The following is a 21760-nucleotide window of genomic DNA, read 5'->3' as shown; positions in this document are numbered from 1 at the left end:
GAGCCCCATGCCGCCATAATGGAATATTTTGAATTTAACAAAGGATCGGTAGCCACATGGTCAACATTGTGGGACGTCTTCAAGGCGTACATCAGGGGGTACACATAGCCAAACACACAGGCGTATTGCTGGATCTCAGTAACACAATAACTCGCATAGAAGCAGCCTTAACCTCTTCCATGCTCGTGACGGAACCGTTCCGTCACGAGCCACGGGTGGGCTGTGCTGGTGACGGAACCGTTCCGTCATGGCCCTGCCACCGCGCCTGCGCGGCGTGAATTCTGCGCCTGCGCTGACGAACGCTAAAGAACGGGCGGGGCCGTGACGGAACCGTTCCGTCACAAGCACAGCTCACCCGCGAGCCTTGACGGAGCGGTTCCGTCACAAGCACGGAACCGCCGCGCGGCCGCCCCACCCCCTTAGCACTGCGGCGGAATAGCCGCCGCAGCGAAGGGGTTAACAAACTTGGAGACTATGCAGCGTACACAGCGAGCCCCTGACTATCTCACAAAACATGCACAACTACAGGAAGAATTCAACGAGGCAGCTATGTGAGAGGCGCATTACCTAGGGAAGTATGCCAAGGCCAGCTTTATGGTGAAGGGGAAAGACCAGGGAGGACGTTGGCCAACCTACTTAGGCCCCTGCTTGGACAATCCTATATCAAACAGATTAAACGAAAGGACGGGATGATTGCCACTGACACTGCAAGCATTAAAGTAACAATACAATCCTACTATACTGATTTATACACTACAAAAACTCCCCCAAATGCCCAGCACTGCACATAATACTTAGAGGAGATCGCAATGGTATGGCTCTCCAAGGCACATCAGGAGTTTTTTAGTTGAATCCTTTACAGTTGACTCAATGGATGGCACTAAAGCTCCCGGGCTAGGTAGCTTCATGGGCAATTCTACAGAACATATGCAGGGCTACTGGCGCCACACTTGCTGGAGGTGTACAGTGAAGCCTTAGAAACGGGTGACCTACCTCCCTGTCTCAGAGAGGCAGTCATCATGCTAAAGCCTGGAAAAGACCCGGAAACATGCTGCTCATACTGGCCCCTATCTTTGTTGAATTTCGACAATAAGGTCTTAGCTAAAATGCTGGCCACTTGACTCTCCCTCCTTATGGAGCAAATAATATCACCAGTGCCAGTGGGGTTTATTCCATATAGATCCATGGCTCTGAACCTACAGTCCCTATTTGGGTTCATACACAGAATCGATCCCCTGATACCGGCGGTGGCTGCACTGTTAGACACCAAACAGGCGTTTGACTCGATGGAATGGGAGTTTCTACATACCACACTGCGGAAACTGGGTGTACCAGCAAGGTTTGCTGCTCTTATCCGCCTACTTTACACCCGGCCCACAGCGTGCATTCACTTAAATGGGCTCATTACTTCGAGAGTTTACAAGATATGGTGCTCTATCAGGCCTACATATCAGTTGGAGAAAGTAGAAACGATTTCCTTTAACAGCTGTAACAAAGCCCACAGCTAGCTAAGTGCCACTGGTGTGGTGTGACACATCTACGAAATACCTAGGAATCATGATATACTTAGAAAAGGATCAAATACTACAACTAAACTATGGCCCAGCAATATATAAACTTGAGGAGCGGGTGGGATGCTGGATCAAGCTCCCACTATCTGTGGCAGACTGAGATGTCCTTATAAAAATGATAGTGCTACTATCCCAAATTCTGTACCTATTGCAGAATATCCCTATTTCCTTAACAAATGCTTTTATCACTACACTGCGGTCTATTCTTATTATACCAGTAAGAGGGGGCAAGCAGCCACGTATTGGGTGGTCCACAATGACACTTCCATATGATCGGGGAGGGTTCAGTGTCCCTGACCTACACCTATACTACCTAGTTGCCCAATGCAGTTTTTCGCGCCACTGGTTTACCCAGATGCATGCTTACCATATGCCAAACCAGAGGCTGACCTAGCCTTGCTGCTAAAACTAGGATCAATGCTCCCGAAAGGACTGCCTGAGACCCGCAAGATATACAAACAGTGTCTACCACTAGCTGGGCATGGATGAGAATATTAAGTAAAACGGTCAGGCAACTACCATACTCCCCCGCGAACCCCTTAATAGCCAATCCTTGGAAACCCATCACCCAAGAAGCACAAGTGCCGCGTACCCTCACGATATACTCCCTAAAAACATTCAGAGACCTCTTCCTAGATGGACACATATTCTGGCGTAGAGCCGACCCGCGGTTCTGATACGCTACCCTAATAGATCAGGTCGTACTACAAAGATTACAAAGCGCGCTTAAAGCTAAATGCCAACATACCCACTAGAGACCGAGACATTCCCGCCACTAACACTATTGATCGGTGACACAGATGGGGACCATCTAATATCCAAGCTCTACCATGCTAGCCTGGCGTTGATTCCCACACAAGAGGCATGGGTCCGCACCGAATGGGAGGGAGCCCAAATTGTCTGAGTAAATATAGAGTAGTGTCTGCTCACAAACCAAGTTGGTTTCAATGAATCACAGACATAAGTTACTTCATTTCAAGTTTATACACCGGGCGTATATCATATCAGCCAAACTTAATAGACTGGACCCACATGCTCGGGAAATTGTCCCAAATGCCAAGCACCCATGGGAGATTTCCTACATCGGACTTGGACATGCCGTAGGGTGGCCGTTTATTGGCATGACATTTTCCAAACATTATCTTGCATGGTACACACTTAAATAAACCCATCCCCGCTGATGGCACTGCTGGGATACACACAAGACAACCCCAGAGCCACCTGCAGATACGTGCCCATAAAGCTACTTCTAGCAAAGAGGGAACTAGGAATACACTGGGGAAGTAGGTGTATGCCTAATAGACATACATGGATCACTGTGCTACAAACAGTGAACTATAGGCAATGCTACAGCCGACTACGTCTAGACCCCGCGATATCTGAGACCCGTTGAGGCAATACCTATTTGCAATGGACGGGGAGAGGGAGGAACAGTCCTCCGAAGCAACCCAGAACAATGCAGACACAGCCAAAACATCAGAACAGTGATAAAGGCGTAACACAACAAGGCCTCACACCATATGCTAAGGCAAAAACAGGATTGTAGACACTAATGTTGACATGAGAAGATGTTGTTATGGTAAGGAAACAATGAAATGTTTGGAGTGGATTGATAAAAGAGGCTTAACATTTAAAACAGAAATACTAAGGGAACTGTGTATTATGATTACGTTCTGTATTGCTATTTTATAAAAGAAAAATAAAGTAAAAAAAAAAAAACTATCCGATACGTCCCACTGGGATTCTGTGAACCCATAATAGAGTGTTGCATGGACTTCCCATGATTTCTTTTAGAATTCCGTGCCCAATCATTGATTCAATTAATTGAGTAATTCCTGCAATAGTTTCTGGACTCAGATTGTACTGAGGAAATTCAGCATTGGGCTTCACAACAATTCATACTGGAGCCACACGTCTGATTAAGTAGATGTATTTTCTCTAAAATCCCAAACGTACGAGTTACTTACCTTCCGTAGCAATGTATCTGATAGAGACCCAGTCCAGCTGCAGATTCCTTAACTTAGAATATTCTCAGGCATCAGACTGGATCCGGACATTTTTTGCAGCAGCACCTCTGTGCGCCGGGGGACTGCCCTGCATGGCTTCGCCCTGACGTCGTCCGCGGACATGACGTCAGCGAAGCCGTATAAGTCCCTCCCGGCGTGCTGACATCAGTTTTCTTCGGAGAAACATTTGTGTGCCACACCTCGGAGCCACCACCAAAAACTGTGAGAGTATGGGAACAGTGTGTGAAAAAATGACGAAAATCAGTAAAACAAAAATAATGGGATGTTGAGAAACAACACCACAAGAGACAGTAACAAGCACTGTACACTGAAAACAATTGAAGAGAAAGAGCCAAGCAACGCTCTGAAAAGTAGCCCTGCAAAATGAAAGGCAATGCCCTTCCCCGAGGGAAATGAAATATGCCAAGGCCGATGACAGAAAGCCTGCAATCACAAGATCCAACCGTGACAGGCAACAAGACCTGAACCATAGAATTAAAAATGATCCACCAAAGGTCGGCAACACCAGGCATGCCTTAACCTTTGAAAGAGAACTATTGGTGAGCGGCCCAGGGAGGTAGACCCCAAGTCAATTGAACGTAGTAGAATCAAGACGAGACTTAAAACAACGAAAAATGGTGGGAGGGAAGAAGAACGCCAGAAGACCCCACACTGGAAGAACCATGGTCAGGGTGTAGGACTGCAGGAGGAGACATGAACCCTCTGCCCCTACCAGGGTCAGGGTGTAGGAATGTAGGAGGAGATATGAACCCTGTGCCCCATCACTAGAATGCGAGGAGCAGAAAAGGGAAACCAGAAAGAACCATCCTCCTGAGGAGGAAAGATGAAAGATGTCACCCAGCAGGAAGACAAAGCCACCCAAAGGGAGGCTTGAGCATAAAACTCAACCTGAAAAGGTCCTCGCCTCCCAAAGGGAGGCTTGAGCATAAAACTCAACCTGAAATTGTCCTCGAAGAACGGGGAGGATGGGCGGGCGTTAAGGAATCTGTGGCTAGACTGTATCTATACCAGATACATCATTACCGAAGTTAAGTGACTCGTACATATGATAGAGACATCTAGCCTAGATTCCTTCACTTAGAATAGATACCAAAGCCATACCCCACAAAATGCAGGTCTGCAACTGAACCCCACCAAGTTCCAAAGGTACCCAGCCGTCAACAAGTTGATGAAACACAGTGGGGGCAGCAATGCCACAGTGGCAAATCCCAGACTAGAAGCTCTGCAAGGAGCGACAAACAGTGGGAGGCAAAGTATCACAAGCCACCGAGGGACGGTATGAAAGCCCATCAGAGTATACAGTGTAGAAAGGGAGCACAGAACCAGAATGGCAGTGCGGAAGGAGAGATCCCAAAACCTCAGGAAAAGAAGGGCCCAGAGAGAGGACAATACGGTATGACTGAGGCCAAGCATACATGTTGAATATGCCGAACAGTGGAACAAGCAAGTGGCAGCGCACCAACGAGGACACCAGGGACTACAGCGGGAGGGTGCTGACTGCCCAGGAAGTTCCGAGAGGCACCATACTTGATAGTGCACAATCTCCCTTTCCCAAAGAGACATCGGAAAGGGCTGACAAGAAAAACATTAAATCAGGAGTACAAAAAGGACATGCAGGCGGCAGAAGTACACAGCCGTGTGTACAACCAGAACCACACCTCATAAAAAGAAAGGCACAAGGAAGTGCTGCTAAAATAGTCCAGATGCGAGGGATGCCTTTCCAGGTATGTAACCTGTGAAATGGATCCATGAAGCGAACACACACAGAATGAAGTACTGCACCTACGAGAAGTCCATGGCAAGCCCACAGACACCACGACAAGAACCTAGTGTGCATGACCCTTGGGTGTGTGTAGACGCCAGACAGAACAAACATCAGGAGAAGACTCAGCCATAAGGATGAGTGGCATACAAGAAACAAGATTGCACCATAGGTAGCAACAGCCATTTTGCAGCAGAACCAGACAGATAAAGTCCAGATCTATAAGTGATACCAGCCACTCAGCAGAGAGCAGCCACAGTCCCACGCGAGGCAAACTGGAAGGGTGACCAGTACAAAAAGCACCAGTACAAAGCGTACATAGCGTAACAGGATTTGTATGGAGATGTGCACACAAGAACAAAGAGGACGGTGAACGTTCTAAGGAGAGCACCTCTACAGAGAGCAGCAGCAGCATCCCGAAGTAGAAATATGCCTAAGGTCCTGCTCGAATGGCATCAGGGGAAGAGGAAAAACCTGTGGCTCAGAAGTACCCAGGAAAGCAAGGCACAAGGCAATGTACATGAACGGTGCAAGTGAGTAAGATGCCACCATGTAAGAACAAAGTACGAAAAGCACTACCCACCACAGAAGAGGAGGGAGAACCAGCCATTGGAAAGCGTCAGCCCTCTGTAACAGCAAATACAGTGGGGAGCAACCACTGGACGTGCATACAACATAGGAGAAGTGCGCCGTAGCAATCCTGCGCGCCTTAGTACAGTGACAGGGTACTGACCAAGGCCGTCCACTGGTAGGACCTCTGCAGCGGCTGAACTATGCAGAACTGAAACAGACAAGGAAAGGAGACTAAAAGGACCCTCCTGGAAGAAACAAACGAGGCAGAAACCCAGAGAAAGTGAGCATCTACACTTGCAAAGGAGTGCCACAGACGAACTGCAGACTCCAACGGATAGGCCATAGAGCGATGCCAACCGAAGGACAGCAGGAATGTGAAAAACATCACCGTCCGATCTGCAGGGCAATGCCTTCAGAAAAAGACTCCACAGGAGTCTACCAAACCTTATGTGTAAGGGAGGCAGCTACACAGTAGCCAACAAATACCCACATAGGTAAGCCTCAACTCCAGCCAGGAGCACCTCTTGAGCCGGGGCTCATAGACCGAGGAACAACAGAACAGAAACAGCTGTTCAGCTGCAATAAAGGGAATCAAAAATAGCGACAAGCTGACCAGACCACCTGGGTATTACAGCATGAACCCAATGCTCGGAACAACACTGAAAATGGAAGTAACAGACCGTAAAAGGATGTCAAAAACATAATATTATGGCAGGCTAGACAGGAGGCGGTTGACTGCTGAGTCCGCATCAGAACAACACTGCACATGGAAGTAACAGACCGTAAAAGGATGTCAAAAACATAATATTATGGTAGGCTAGACAGGAGGCGGTTGACTGCTGAGTCCGCATGACCGTCAAAAAGGGATACGCCATCAAACGGCAAATCCCGTGAACTCTCCCGGATATTTTCCGGGAAACCACCATCGCGCAGCCAAGCATGGCGACGCAGAGTGAAAGACCTGGCCATCTCCAACCCACAGAGTCGGTAGAATCCATGGCCGATCTAATAGTAAACTGTGCCATGTCCTGGCAATGATCCTGTTAGGTAAGCGCCGCGATCATTGAAGGCTGCTTGTGAATTTATAAACGCTGCTGAACTAGCGCGAGTACAGCGCTTTTAATGCGATAATTTTAATTTAGTTTTTGGGCTTTGAATATTGCTGGGTTTGTGTTAGGACATACTTGTACATAAAAAGTAAACTGCACTGCTGTTTAGCTGGTACCTTGGGGTGGGAGCCATCTTGGGGGAGGAAGTGCCGGGTCGAGACGCCATCTTTGGATGCAGGCTAGTTGCTGCCTGACGACCTCGCACGCTCGGGGCTACTTAAGACGATCACTTTAGGGTCTCTCCCTGTTAGGTAAGCGCCGCGATCATTGAAGGCTGCCTGTGAATTTTTAAACGCTGCTGAACTAGCGCGAGTACAGCGCTTTTAATGCAATAATTTTAATTTAGTTTTTGGGCTTTGAATATTGCTGGGTTTGTGCTAGGACATACTTGCACATAAAAAGTAAACTGCACCGCTGTTTAGCGGGTCGTTACCTGGTACCTTGGGGTGGGAGCCATCTTGGGGGAGGAAGTGCCGGGTCGGGACGCCATCTTTGGATGCAGGCTAGTTGCTGCCTGACGACTTCGCACGCTCGGGCTATTTAAACATGTCCTATGCAAGCACGCAGCAGGCGCGCCATGGGCATGCCGGAGGCTCGCCAGAGGCAAGCCCATCTGTGCCCATCCGTGACCAAATGGGACCCGGGGCCACGACCCCTGGTCCGCGCATCATCCACACTAGAGGTAAGTTAGGGGCATTTAATTCTGGTAACATTGCTATCAGTCAGGGATGTGCTGCCATACTTAGACAGAAAGGACTACTGAAAGCTCCCAGGTCTCATTCAGGTCGGAAGGACGTACATAAGGTTCGGGGCCTGCGCTATGGTCTCCTCAACACTCGCACCCTTCAGCGTCATCATTTAGAGGTCTTTACTCTACTGGAAGAAGGAGAATTGGATCTATTAGGAGTAACAGAAACGTGGCTAGAAGACTCCTCAATGCCTGATCTCGTAGCTTCTATGCCAGCTGATTTTTCGGCATTTTGCTATAATAGAACGGAAGCTAGGAGAGGGGGTGGTGTGGCCCTTCTGTATAGCTCGCGCCTACGGGGCGAAAGGCTTCTGGCCGAAAGTTTGGGTGGTGCGGAGGTGATGGGTGTTAAGCTGAAGTTGGGGACAGACTGTTTGGTCATTCTCCTAGTATATCGCCCCCCGTGGGCATCGCCGGATTTCCCAGATTTGTTCCTGAGAATGGTCCAGTACATACGCTCTAGGTATAATAAAGTAGTCATCATGGGTGATTTTAATTACCATTGGGAAAAAGTCCCGAAAGAAGGACAAGCATTCCAGATTGAGGAGGCATTGACATCACTGGATTTGGTCCAACAAGTGAAGGGCCCGACTCATGTCAAGGGCCATACCCTTGACCTTGTCTGGATGACAGTCCCAGCGCAAGGCGCGATAACTGCCCAGCCGTGCGTATGGTCCGATCACCATTTGGTGAGGGGTGAGTTCCTAGTGGACAAACAAAAAATGACATCCAGTGGAGGGTGGAAGGCGGTCAAAAAGTGGAAGAACATCGATGGAGATAAAATGGTAGATCTTCTCCGAACTTATCCCCCACCTAATAACCGGACAGATAATCCAGAGGTCCTTTGCAAGGAACTTATGGATAAACTCACGAAGGCCGCGGATTGGTTGGCACCAATCCGTAGGGTGAACCTAGTGGACAGAGGTCTTGGGGCCCCGTGGTATAATGAACTACTTAGGGAGAAGATACGGGGGCTACGGAAACTGGAAAGAGCCTGGCGGAAGGATTACAATTCCAACTCCCTGAGCCGATACACACAGGCACTCGCTAGCTATAAGCAGGCGATCATAGCTAGGAAATCCGAGTTCATTGAGGAGAGGATTGTAACTGCCACGAACCCCCAGAAAGAAATCTTCCGAGTCCTCACGGAGCTTAGGAAAAATAAGGAACAACCTACGGAGTTTATCCAGGAGGACTGCCAAAAATTTCAGGACTTCTTTACTAACAAGATTACAGATCTTGTTCCTGAAATTACTGCGACCCCCAAGATTGACTGCCCGCCGCAGGTCATGCCAGCTAGAATGCCAGTGACAACCCCATTAACTGCCTTACCCTGATTACAAAGGAGAGGCTGTCTTTTCTTATGGGGCGGGTCACGTCGGGCTCCAGGGCTGATCCATGCCCACCTGAAGTGTTCAAACTGGCACTCCCTGGTATAGAGGAAGACGTTCTGAGCCTCCTAAATTCATCCTTACAGATAGGACAAGTGCCTTCCTCTTTCAAGGAAGCCCGGCTGATTCCCCTGCTGAAAAAAACGGGGGCGGACGTGAAATGTCTGAAAAATTTCAGGCCAATCTCCCAGTTACCGTTCCTGGCGAAGGTGTTGGAGCAACACGTACTTACCACTCTGTCGGAACACCTGGAAAGTAACGTCCTGCTAGAGCCGAATCAGGCGGGTTTTCGTGCGAATCACAGCACGGAGCTCGTCATGCTGTCGATTGTAGATGAACTGAGGAACAGAGCAGACAAGAAAACCCCGGGTGCCCTGGTGCTGTTGGACCTCTCCGCGGCATTTGACACCGTTTGTCATAAACAACTATTGTCGCGGATGAGGGAGTTCGGCATTCAGGGCACAGCACTTGCATGGTTCACCTCCTTTCTCCAAGGGAGGATGCAGAGAGTGCAACTTGGTGACCTGTTTTCCACCACAACATCGATCACCTGCGGAGTACCGCAAGGGTCTGCACTGTCACCCCTTTTGTTCAACATCTATTTACAGCCTCTGATTCTGATGCTCAACCAAATGGACTGCCAGGTGTACAACTACGCGGACGACACCCAGGTCATCATCCAATTGGATGATGGCCAGGATGCCTTCGCATGACTGCAAAATATTCTGAGATGCACAGCCAACTGGATGTCCAGGAATTCTTTAAAGATCAATCCGGATAAGACCGAGGTGTTACCAATTACCATCGCTGGCAACCCATGGAATGATCAATTCTGGCCTAGGGAGCTAGGTACACCCCCGGAACCGGCGGCGGTTGTCAAAAGCCTGGGCATCCATGTGGATGGTAAGCTGTCCATGAAAAAACAAGTTATGGCTGTAGTGGGCACCTGTGTCGGCCTCCTTCGACAACTTAGGAAAGTTTCCTCGTTGCTGTCCTTTTCCACCTTGAGGAGTGCGGTATCTGCTATGATTTTAGCCAGGCTGGACTACGGCAACTCGTTGTACATAGGACTACCGCAAAAACTTCTGAACAAGATGCAGGTTGTCATGAATGACGCTGCTAGACTCATTTTTAAAAAGCCGAGGAACACGCATGCATCCCCCCTCCTGCGTGAACTGCATTGGCTGCCAGTCAAGCAGAGGCTAACGTTCAAAGGGTTGTGCATTGTTCACAAAGCCCTATAAGGTAGGGCACCAAGCTATATGAAATCACGCCTGACTCTCTACAGGCCGGGGAGGGCGTTAAGATCTACAGAAGCTACCCTCCTTATCCAACCATGTTGTAGACTGGCTACCGTGGGAGGTCGTGCCTTTTCCCATACACTCCCAGCTCTCTGGAACAAACTGCCATTGGAACTGCTGAAAGAAACCAATCTGCTGTCCTTCCGAAAGAAATTAAAAACAGTGCTCTTTCAGCAAGCGTGGGGTTGCCTCTAATTTTTGACCAGCTGTATCTTTTTTAATCGCTTAAGTGGATCCTGACAAAGCGCTTAGAGACCCCTGGTTTATAATGCGCTATATAAATAAAATAAATAAATAAATAAAATGATGAAGGAAACGAGCCAGGTCAGTACGAGGACCCTCTGGAAGAGAGGGAAAAAGACCTTCTACCGAGCCCCAAAGGGCAAAGGTAGCCCGTGCAAACACGCAAGTGTCAAGCTTGTAAATGTGGTTGCCTCGGAAACACCATGGAATTGAAGCACTGTCCTCAACTCCCCCTCACCGGTTCACTCTGCCCCAAAGTATATATATACAGGTAGCAATAAGTGATGCCCGTGTGGGGAAAGCAGGGAAATAAAACAAGGTAAGGAGGGGAAACACAGAGTCTTCATATAAAGTAGTTAGGGTCGTCTGCTTGAGGGACAGGGAATCTTCTGGTGTTCTTTTCCTAAAAGACAAAGCATGTAGGTAAATAACAACCCTTCTAGGTATGTATGTAGGTGTGCGAAAGATGATGTAAGTGACTACCTGTGCATATACTGCAGGTGTGCATAGATCACCAATGTCCTGTTCCTTCCTCCATGCAGAGATAAATAGGGAAAAAGATGCTGTAAACACCCTATGAAGTAAACATCTCTATGAACCCAATGCCATAGTACATGTAAAATTCTTACATCAGAAGGAAGCTATAGGTACCTTAGGAAAGTATGTCGTGCTGGAAACACCCTTAGGAAAGTATGTCGATGTTCTCCTGTTGTCTTCACAAGAGACTGGATAGGGTGGTAGAACTGTATATACTCTGTGATACAAAATGCCACACATCAATGTTATATGAACAGCAGCACCCTGAATGTATTAAAAGTAAGTTTACACAGCTCTATTACCTGTGTTGGGGGTATTCTGAAAGTCATAAACAATCCCTGAACTTCAGTAAACCCTGAGTCCAATAAATAAAGTAAATAAAGAGCGAACGCTCTATTCAAAGAAACAACTAGGTATTCAAAAATACCCTGAACACCAGTTCCTAACTCGGACCTGGTACGTATAATAGGAACCACGAACAAATAACAATTGCCACAAGAAACGTCTAGCTACACACCAGCTAGTGGAATTTCAGTACCTGTATAGGCAAAAACGAACAGGAGTTGCGAGACACTGGGGCGCCGATACCCGAACCCGACGAGGACCACAACGCCACCACCGTGACCCGGAAGCAAATCAGGACTTCACTCAATACCCAGAAGGAACGCGAAGCGCTCTACGAACAGCGAGGGAGGAGTTTATGCTCGTCGTACGCATGCGCAATTCTCCGCGCATGCGCTTTGCTTGTCTCCGACATTGTGCCAACCATTCGTGTTGAGACAAACGCCAACCACGTCTCTACCGCTTTTGCAGGCATGACAGCAAGTTGTGTTTAAAGCACGGATGCCCGAACTAGTGGACACAAAAATATGATGCTGTAAAAATCTAGAATGTCCCTGCCACTTATGTCTAATAGACACCTACTCAAATCCAGAGGAATCTATGCTTCCAAGCGTGAAGTAGTGAATAACTCTATTCTTAAGGTTAACCGGCCAACCACTAATATTATAAGCGTACTCTTATACACGGGGAAATGACAATACCATGTCTTACTACTTTCAAATTTTCAACACAATGCACAAAACTTAAGTATACAAGTAAACAGCAAGTTTTCACCACAAAAGTTGTGAAGAAGAATTAAAAAATATATTAAAAACATTTATATTTATTCGGATTCACAAAAATATATTCATACACAATTTAAAATTACATACATGTAATGATTTGTAAATACAAAGTTATACACGATATTTAAAAAAAAAAAATACATCCATATTTTAAAATTGTACACTTATAATATTAGTGGTAGGTCGGTTACCCTTAAGAATAGAGTTATTCACTACTTCAAGCTTGGAAGCATAGATTCCTCTGGATTTGAGTAGGTGTCTATTAGACATAAGTGGCAGGGACATTCTAGATTTTTACAGCATCACTTCCCCTGGTCCCTTAATTGCTACCTAAGGGGGCCTCCTGCAATTTTTCTCCACAAAAATATGATGACCACAGGTCTCCAACCAATGAGACCACCTGGTGGGAGGCAGTAACGAGAGAGGAAAGGAAGGATGCGTGGCGAAAGCCACCTGGACGACCCAGCCCTGGGCCCTAGGATGAAGGGACAAGCAGACCGGGTCATCCGGAGCTGGCCGATGCCGATGTGCAATGGCCCGATCCACTGGGCCACCCAAGGAGGGCCGTGCCCATGTGCCAAGAAGGGTGTCAAATAATGACCAACCAAAAGGCAACAAGGGCGCCCCCCCCCCCCCACCTCACCCTGGTGGAGGATATGCAATAATGGGTCGGAAGACAAAGAGACCGAGGGAGGCTGTAAGTGTAAAAGAGTGGCAGCCTCGCGAACAGCCCTTGCAAATGCAGCACTAGCCTCTGTAGCCATTCTAGGGAGCGATAACAGATCATCCGTAGGGGACGGTTGAAGGCTAACTCGTCCAATGGAGAAGAGAGACGCTGCAGGCAGATGAACAGCGGGCCACTGCCAGGGGGCAATAGAGCCAAAGGGCAAGGAGACACCTCTGGGTGTTCTTGAGTTGCGTCCTCCTCAAACAGAGGTACAAAATGGGCCATCGCCCGCTCCGGCGTCGAGACGGCATCATATCGACGTCGACAATGAGCAGAGGCGACTCGGCCCTGTCTGGGACCGGCATCGACTCACCGTCCACTGAGCAATGTGGAGAGGAAGGATGTCGATAAGGAGTCGATACCCGGGTTGGGGCCATCGCCGACGTCAGCGCAGGAAGCCGCAAAGGGCTATGCAGAGGCATGGCAGATGGGCTCAACGTCTGACTGGGATGCCTGTCCGGGCCGTGTCCTGACGTCGCACCAACACCAGAACCGGAGTCGAGGGACTCGGCCGAGGGCGAACACGCCGGCGAAGATCCGACTTGAGTCTGTATCTCCACTGTGGGACCGGAAGGCGTCCAAAGGAGAGAAGGTGTCCCAAAAATGGAGTGCAGAGCCTTGAAGTAGGCTTCCATTTGGGTCCGAGTAGCCCCATCACTTGGAAAGGGTGGGTATAAGGGGGTCGACTCCTGGGGGCCGGCATCTGGCAAAGACCGGGAGCCGTGAGCCCCGCTGTCATGGTGAAGTGAGGCCGACGACCTCCGTGACTTGGGCTTCTGCTTACCTGCGTGAGGCGAGTGACGTCCGCGAGAACAGCCCGAGATGGAGAGTGGCGCGGAGACGCTGAGCGGGACATCCGGGCGGCCAATAGCTTCATCCGGTGCTCCCACAGGTACTTTGGCCTCATCTGTTGGCAAGCGTTGCACTCCTCGGAGTTGTGGTACACTCCTAAGCATACAAAAAACAACAATTAGAAGGAGGGTCCAAGGGCAAGATTAACGACCAAGAACTAGACACATGCCCCAACCAATAATAATAGCAACAAACAATGTCTAGGGGTCGGAAAAAGAAAAGAAACTGACACTCAACTATGAGAGCCATCCAAGGCACAACTATTAATAAGAGTGGAATAAACCCAAAACGTGTATATACGTGTAACTAGAATAAGTGGGCAAATCTCAAGGGTATGGGAAAAATATTCCCATCAGCTACGCTGGGGGTGGCACTCCTAAGCATCACATGCAGATCGCGTGTGGATCGGTCGCCGATAACTGCCACACGCACGTCTCACACGCCTTAAAGCCCAAAGGCATCACACTGTTCCCGGATGCCAGGAGGCCTGGACAACAGGCCGGGCCAAAGGAACCGCTTACTCCTGGATCCGCGTCCGGACGCGGAAAAGAAGGAAACTGACGTTAGCGCGCCGGGAGGGACTTATATGGATTTGCTGACGTCATGTCGGTGGACGACATCAGGGCGGAGCCATGCGGCACCGTCCCCCTGCGCGCAGAGGTGCTGCTGCAAAAAATTTGTGGATCCAGTCTGACGCCTGGGGATATTCTATGTTAAGGAATCTACGGCTAGATGTCTCTATCAGATTTCCGGTAACACAGTATCTTTTCATTCCCCGGTAAATCATCACTTGTTAACATAGGAAAGAATCCTTCAACTTCAGAATTTCGTTTAGCTAATTTAAAAACTAGGTTTTCATCATTCGTATGGAACGCTACTCCCTTTGGTGTGCAACAAATTGAACAATTGAGCCTGTACGGCAAGTCTCATCCTAACAAATTTACCGGACTTGTATCACACACCACTAATTTATGCAAGTCCTCAAAGGACCCAATTTGAACTGGTATAGGCTTTGTTACTGGATGGGACATTAAGCAATTAAAACTCCCATGACCTGGATTCTTTCTTTCCAGAGAGGTAGGTTTGGAACTTCCGCTGTTCTCACAGTGGAACGGGTAGCACCAGTGTTAACAAGGAATGAGATTGAAGTTCAATTTACCTTACCATCCACATAAGGACCACTCTGGTCTACCTCTAAGGATGCACCAAACACGCATTCATCCTACCCCCTCAGGTACAATCATTGACTATGGCAGAGGAGCGTTGCCCCACTGTTTTTAATCAGTGCGAAGTAGGAACCTAAAATACTAATAGCTGAGTTATGATAATTTTATACTTGTACTGCCTTGCGAGTGGGCGGGCTGCTCTGCTATCGGAGCAGGGCAGAGGAGGAGTCGTTTGCCCACTCCTACGTGCACATGAATGTTTGGCCAGCCCTCTCTGGCTGCCCAAAACAGTCATGCGCACTTTCCCTGTTATTCATGCAGGCTAATCATATGATTGGTAGGGGAGCATGGGTGCTTGCAAATCACAATGCTGCATTGCAGCATTGTGTTTGGTCAGTGAGGCCTGGCTCTGCTTCCTGTTCCTCATGTTTGATGAGGAGAGCAGGAGCAGAAATGCAGGATCTGGCAGCAAAAAAATATATTGCACACCCCGCTACCCCTCGCCACCCGCAAGGCATGATCGGCCCCCACTGGTCATTGGACATGTCTGAATCTGTGTTGTCAATCTGAATCAAATATTGTTGGGCCACATTCTGATTTGGGTCAACTTGAGCATTTGTGTGAAAACCCTTGCTTGAAATATATTCCTGAACCTGACCATTTATTTGAGGCATCAGGGCTTGTGGCATGTTTGGAGTTTGATTTCTCGGCCTATGAGTTTGTTGACTCTGAACCATGTTACCGCCTTGTGACTGTGCATTCCCAACCTGTTGAACCTCTTTATTCATCTGATTAAGAGGACTAAATTGACACTTGCGTTTCCATTGCCCAAATTTGCCACATATGTGACCCAGATTAGTCTTTTTCATCATCTCCATTGAAACACATAGTTCTTGTGGTTGCATACCCTGCTGTTTCCCTCCACCTACTCCTTGCACTCCAGAATTCAACTGACAATCTCCCTGTGCCATATTTGTGAAATCACTACCAGCACCTCCGTAACCCTTCTTAGCACCTTTCATTTAAGCTATAATCAGCTTCTCCTTAAGTTTCTTATGATTGGTCTCAAGCTTGTCTCCACAATACTTGGCTTATCGGAGAATTTAGTCTATAGGCTTGCTTTGCCAGCAAATCATATGAAACTGGATCCTGCTGGTAATTTCAGGTTTAAATCAATACACAGACCGATAGACTATATGTCCCAAATCCTTCCCTGACACATTCTCCATCCTACTATATTGCTCGAATGCCTGCAACAACCGTTAATAATTGGCATGCATTGTATCCTTCAACTCCTGTGTCGTCCTGTCAAACTTCACCCAATTGATTTATTTAGGAGATATCTTTCGTTTAAAACAAGTAATAGCTTGATTGTATTTCTTCATTACCTCATGTGATGGTGCAGCGGTACATGGATGTCTAGCTGGTTCAGTTTCAGGCCAATCAATCACAATTTTGCATTCTGCCCACAAATTACTTGGAACTACAGTGTCAAACAGAATGTCCAAGTCCTTCAACAAAACCTTCGAAACCTTCACACATTTTTCAACTTGTTTGTACCATTCAACTGGATTTTTTCTCAATCTCAGGAAATCATATGTAAAGGACAATATATCTGGCCTTGTCCATGGAACATGTACACACTCTCCTCCAGGTAATTCTCTCTTAGGAAGCATCTTTACTCCCTCACCTCCAGCACCTTTAATGACTGGGAACATTTGTATTGTAACTCTCCTTGCTTCCTTCTTTTTAGCCCATCTTCCTTCCCACTTTTCTAATTAACCCCATTTCTTCAGTATGGTTAATAGCTCCTTGATTTGTAATCTCATTCCCGGTGGTCTCATGTTTTCAATGTCTCTGACACCAAAGTCTAATCTGTATGATCTATGTAATACCTTTGATTTTTGCATGTCTACCTTATACCTCTGTGCCAATTCAGACAGCTTCTCATGTGTGTTTCAAGCACGTCTGGTAATTTCCTTGCATCCGAACTATAGTTTGTTGTCCTGATAAGCAGCTATGCTAGCAGGGCTTATAGTTCTCATTTCTTCTAATTCTACCTTCAGTTTTGCTAGAACAAGAGTCTTGTCCTGGCTATTTTTTGAAATCGTAGTTCCTTGGGCTCCTGCATCTGTTTCGTATATAGGAGTTATATGTATGATCCAATCGTCAAGTTCCTGAGATGAAGGGTCTTTCTAATGTAATACCAAGCAAATCTTCGCTAGTCCTTCAACACCTATAATAGAAGTGGATGGTAAAAGGGACATGTCTGAATCTGGTGATCCCAACTGAAGAGTTCTTCCTCCCATGTGTTTGGTTCCCCGTTGTGGTATTTCCATGCCAGTTCCAGGAACATATAAACTTCGAAACTTGACCAGATCTCCCACTTGAAGTGAATTGTTGAGCCAGATTTGCATTTGAACCTCTATTAGTTCCACTAGGAACATTAACTGAAGTTGGGACTAATGGCTCTTGATTTGTCTGTCCTGATCTTGGGTCTGTTGTGGTAGAAACTGAACTATTCATTCCAGTAGGGACAACTAAAGTATGTGTGTTTTGTCCCCTACTCCCAGTTTGGTATGACAGAAGTAAAGGACCTATTGTCACACGGACAGACATGGCGTCCGGAGCATTTGGCACGGTTGGATTATTTGTTTCAGGTCTCCCTGCAACAACATTTACAGATAGGAAAGGATTGTGTGGATTTGGATTTATCAATATGACAGGTGCATCCGGAATTTTCCCACCATAAGAGTTTGCTATAATCTGGGGGTAATCTTCATTATAAGGTGATGGACGATTTAACGATAATTAATGTAAGAATTTGTCATCAATTTCATCCTCACTATCATCAGTCAAGTGTCAGTGTTTGGGAACCCTCAATTTGTTTGATCTTTTCCTTACACTTCTTACCTTCTTCTTTCTCTGCAACTAACACATGATATATGCATGTTCCATCAGCTGTATCTATTCTTCGGGATTTCTGCTGTGCATCTCATCTAGCCTCAACATTTCAATTTAAACTGTTCTTGTATCTTCCCTGAAATGTCTGTTTCTCTTTCTAATGAGCTATGTTTTCCCATTCACTAAGAGTTTGGCCCAATCGGGTCCTAAGAAAACAAGTGTAGTCCTTGAAGGGGACACAGAGTAAAAAGGATTTTCAGCTAGACATTAATCATTGAGGGAGCACGAAGGAGGTAGGGAAACATACGTAGTGTAAAATCACAGTTTATTCTACACATATGGGTAATGATACTCCGAGTAAACAGGTGCTCACATAGAGTGACAGGTGCTTAATGTGACAAAGTGCAGTGAACTTAAAACATTACATCACATTGACAACAGAATAGGAATTTTTCATAAATAAATACAATTGAGGAAGTTCCTGTTGTTAGGGTCCACAGCGTTTTGATCTTTTAAGTAATTAAGATCATCATCAGGACAATGAGTGAGTAACCTGAAACTAAAAGGGAACAGAGTAGCATTACGATATGTCCCCTACACACTGATCTCTAGAGGCATGAGCCTGCTCCCAGTGCAGTAGCATGATTTAATTAAATCACTAGCACACAGTGAGGTGTAGACCATCACATACTTTTTTGGATTGGGAGCCAGGTGTGTAGCTCAGAGCTCTATCAATTCCCGTGGCCCCTATGGGGAGGTACGCGCATTCTATCGGTTGTCGGTGATAATAACTGACTGTTGCACTCATGAATACATCATGTTAAAATTAGTGGTGAACTTACTCTCTACTAGGGCCACATCCCTAGGGGAGGTAGGAGTAGTGGTGGAGGCAGTCTGTGATCAGTATAGGGTAGTTCTTCTTTTCTTCAACCGCGTCTAGGGAGGACATGGAAGAGGGGTTTAGACTCTTCATGTGTTGAATGGTTGGCCATGAGTAGCTAGGAGGCAATATTACTTACTTCCTCTATTGTGTGTATGACCTATTCCCAGCTGGGAATGGTCCGTGAGGGGAGTCTGGTTACGTCTGCTCACAGGAGGGTCAAAGGAGGAGCTACTGTACCCCTAACTCCCCTAGGGATGGGGCCCTAGTAGAGAGTAAGTTCACTACTAATTTTAACATGATGTATTCACAAGTGCAACAGTCAGTTATTATCACCGACAACCAATAGAATATGTGTAACTCCCCAAAGGTGCCACAGGAATTGATAGAGCTCTGAGCTACGCACCTGGCTCCCAATCCAAAAAAGTATGTGATGGTCTACACCTCACTGTGTGCTAGTGATTTAATTAGATCATGCTACTACACAGGGAGCACGCTCATGTCGTTAGATATCAGTGTGTAGGAGAAATATTGTAATTCTACTCTGTTCCCCTTTAGTTTCAGGTTGCTCACTCATTGTCTTGATGATGGTCTTAAATACTTAAAAGAACGAAACACCGTCGACCCTAACAACAGGAACTTCCTCAATTGTATTCATTCATGCGAATTTCCTATTCTGTTGTCAATGTGATGTAATTTTTTTAAGTTCACTGCACTTTGTCACATTACGCGCCTGCCACTCTATGTGAGCACCTGTTTACTCTGAGTATCATTACCCATACGTGTAGAATAAACTTATTTTACAATATGTATGTTTCCCTACCTCCTTCGTTCTCCATCAATTATTAATATCTAGCTAAAAATCCTATTTATTCTGTGTCCCCTTCATGGACTACACTTGTTTTCTTAGGACCCGATTGGGCAAAACTGAACCATTGTTTTCCATAAGCATATGTCAACCCCAGGTTCTCATAACTGTGTACTCTTGTTCTATTATACTACCCTTTCACTAAGAGCCTCAAATTGCTTGAGTATCAAGGTGGTTTGATTTCACACAAATGCCTACGTAACTTCTCAAGGATTCAAATGTTAATTGTTCCATACTGTGGAAAAAGCTAAAGGTCTGCCTTTCTCAGTATATCTCATCCAAATCTTAAGCCATGTGATATCCCCTCGCTTGTGTCATTTATAAAGCTGGCGTACCCTCAGGTGGTATCAGTACCGCTTCTCTAGTGGGCACGTGCACATCTGCCTGTATCAAACTCTAAGATCTTCAAAATGTTAATTTTCTTCAAAATCTAGTATTGACCTTCACAAATAATTCACCCGTAACTTTGATACACAAATCAATTGTTTGTTTCAACTAACCAATACGAACGCAGTACTCCATGACGTTGTCGGCCTATACCAGCGCAGCGTTACACCAACCAACCAATGCCAACGAGGCACCCTGTGATGTCACCTCAATCCTTGCAGCAACTTCCCCTCCTTCACAGTCCTCAGTGCGCGTTCTCTTCAAGGCAATTGTAGGAAAGTAGGATCTGTTTTCATTGTTACCCCCACTTTTTGCTGGTGTCAGTATGCTTTATTGACAAATTTATTTACGGGATGATGGGTGGATAAGGCTCAGGTTCACGCTAAAAGCGTCAGGCCCCAATATTGCGGTTGGTCAGTGCCACTCAAGTGGCTACACCCAAGAGCCACTAATTGAGAATACTTGTTTTGAGCTTTGAGAAAGGTTTGTGCCTAATATATCCAGATGATAGTAACAAGGGTAATAATTCCCAAAAATCTGATTTAAGCATAATTTGCCATATTTATTATTATTTCAAAAGTGCAGCTAGGAAAAGAACAGCCGGCACGTATTTCGCACGTACAGCCGGGAGGCCAAGGGCTTTATCAAGGCTGGCGTTCATGAGGCAAACATAGTGTTAGGTGAGAAACTCAGATGGTCAACACAACCATTGGTTCATTATTATGTGATTAGGTGGTTAAATACAGGGGAACAGAGGAAAATCCCATGGGTGACAGAGTGAGTGGGGACAGAAGGAAAACACACAAAATCAAAAGAAGGGTGGATTTGGAGGAGCAGTAATGGCTAATTAACTGAGTGGACAAGAAGAAAAAGGAAAAAGTGAAAAGTAAAGCAAGAGAACTCAATATGCACAAAATATACAAACTTCATCACAATAGTAGAGCCCTAGACAATGGGTTAATCAGCATGTTTAAAATCTGGAACAAGGGTGGGAGCGCACCGCTCCACCTCCCCGCAAAGTTCGCCCCTGGCATTGTGGTAAATGCAGTTTCAGTTACTTGCTTGCTTCAAGAGTGTTCGAGTGTTTCGCCACAGTTGGTGCAGATAGTGCTGGTCTCTAGACACGTGTTTCTGGTTCTTTAACCGTCATCAGTTGAGATTACAGCCTTTGAAATTTGGGGTTTGCTGAGTAGGCTGCCAACATCTTTCTCAGGTCAGGTACCTCTCACAGGCATGCGGGTGCTTCATCCAGGAGCTCGTCAGCTCAATGACTCACGGGAGTACTATTAAACAGGAACAGGGGGGGAGCACACCGCTTCACCTCCGAGCAATGTTCGCCCCTGGCATTGTGGTAAATGCAGTTTCAGTTACTTGCTTGATTCAAGAGTCTTCAAGTGTTTCTCCACAGTTGGCGCAGATAGTGCTGATCTCTAGACACGTGTTTCTGGTTCTTTAACCATCATCAGTTGAGATTACAGTCTTTGAAATGCGGGGTTTGCTCAGTAGGATGCCAACATCTTTCTCAGGTCAGGTACTTCTCACAGGCATGCGGGTGCTTCATCCACAAGCTCGTCAGCTCAATGACTC

This window comes from Lissotriton vulgaris, chromosome 8, assembly GCF_964263255.1.
Source record: "Lissotriton vulgaris chromosome 8, aLisVul1.2, whole genome shotgun sequence".
Classification (NCBI taxonomy): Eukaryota; Metazoa; Chordata; class Amphibia; order Caudata; family Salamandridae; genus Lissotriton; species Lissotriton vulgaris.
The sequence above is the reverse complement of the archived record's forward strand: the minus strand, read 5'-3'. Positions refer to the sequence as shown.